This window comes from Morus notabilis, unplaced genomic scaffold (genome assembly GCF_000414095.1).
Source record: "Morus notabilis unplaced genomic scaffold, ASM41409v2 Scaffold169, whole genome shotgun sequence".
NCBI lineage: Eukaryota > Viridiplantae > Streptophyta > Magnoliopsida > Rosales > Moraceae > Morus > Morus notabilis.
Genome location: NW_010357428.1, coordinates 197,986 through 199,747, shown reverse-complemented (window position 1 = coordinate 199,747; position 1,762 = coordinate 197,986).

Genomic DNA, 1,762 nt, shown 5'->3' with positions numbered 1-1,762 from the left:
TTTTTTTTTTTTTTCGAGGCAAGAGACAACATACATTTGATGAAGCTGATGTAGTAAGGCATTCTTTTGATTGGCTGCTATGCAGCACAAGACGTCAGTGCAACCAAACTACATAAACATTGATGATAAATGATGCGCTTGCTCTTTTTTTTTATGATAAAATGTAAAAGAAAAATGATAACTATCTACAACACATGGCTCAAATTCTAAAAATTATTCCTAATCAGAAATCATCCCTCAAGCAAATGTCATAAGTTAAGTAAAGGTACTCCGTTAATGACTCAACCAACTCAAAAGATCAATGAAAGTTCAAAAAGCTATTTTCTCAACTCTCACAACTCACCAAAAATGAAAACCTTAAACTCGGGAATTTTTCTCAAGCAAATGTGTCAACAACCATCTTACCACAAGGTCTGGCATGTGCTCAAAAATAACTCTGGAAATCATTTCTTGGTAATTAAGATAGCAAAAACTGACTCAAACCGAACATTTCAAAATCATACTCAGTTAATCGCACAAAAATTTTGACCCAATAACAACAAGACAAAAATTCATCTCACGCATGAATATGCTCACCACCCCCAACCTAAAATCAGACAATGTCCTCAATGTCTAAAAATATATGCAATATGAAGAAGACAGGAAAAGCGAACACCTGAATGATGAACAGTGGAATTAAGTCGAGCCTCCTGAACTGATTCTCCAAAACACAAACAAATATAAAATCACACAAAATCAAACTAAAAATAAAAGCATACAAAACACACCAAACGAAACAAAGAAACAAAAATATGATACAAAAAGGTTGGAAGCAAACTTGTCAAGTTTGGTAAACCAGAGCCTCGAGAATGATCTCTTCAGCTTGGCTCACACGCTCAATGTAATACTTCAGTCTCTGGCCATTGACTCTGAATACTCTCCCATCGCTTGGGTCCTCAACCTCGATAGCACCGTTGGGAAAAACTTGTTTCACCACAAATGGACTAGTCCATCACGACCTTAACTTACCTGGGTGGAGATGCAAACGGGAGTCATAAAGATGCACCCGCTGATTTGGCTCAAAATTCTTTCTCAGGATTTGCTTGTCATGAGCGGCTTTTATTTTTGCCTTGTAGATCCTGGAATTGTCGTATGCGTCATTCCTTAACTCCTCAATCTCAGACAATTGGAGCTTTCTTTGAATACTTGCAGCATTGAGATCAAAGTTAAGGGCCTTGACGGCCCAACGAGCTCGACAGATAAATGACAGGCTTTCCCAAAGACAAGCCTATAGGGAGACATCCCAAGAGGGGATTTGTAAGCAGTGCGGTATGCCCAGAGAGCATTAAGAAGACGTAAGGACTAATCCTTGCAGTCGGGGTTTACTGTCTTTTCCAGAATTTGTTTGATCTCCTTATTCGCCAACTCAGCTTGGCCATTCATTTGTGGATGATAGGCAGTAGCAACCTTATGAAGCACACCGTACTTGCGCATAAGAGCCTCAAATGAACGATTGCAGAAATGAGTGCCTTAATCACTGATGATAGCACGTGGAGTGCCAAACCTAGATAACACATTTTCCTTCAAGAACTTAACAACTGTTGCATTATCATTAGTTTGACACGGCACGGCTTCAACCCATTTAGAAACGTAATCCACAGCGAGGAGGATGTAAAGGTACCCAGAAGAAGGTGGAAATGGACCCATAAAGTCGATCCCCTAACAATCGAATATTTCTATCACGAGAATTGGGTTCAAAGGCATCATATGGCGGCGGGACAAA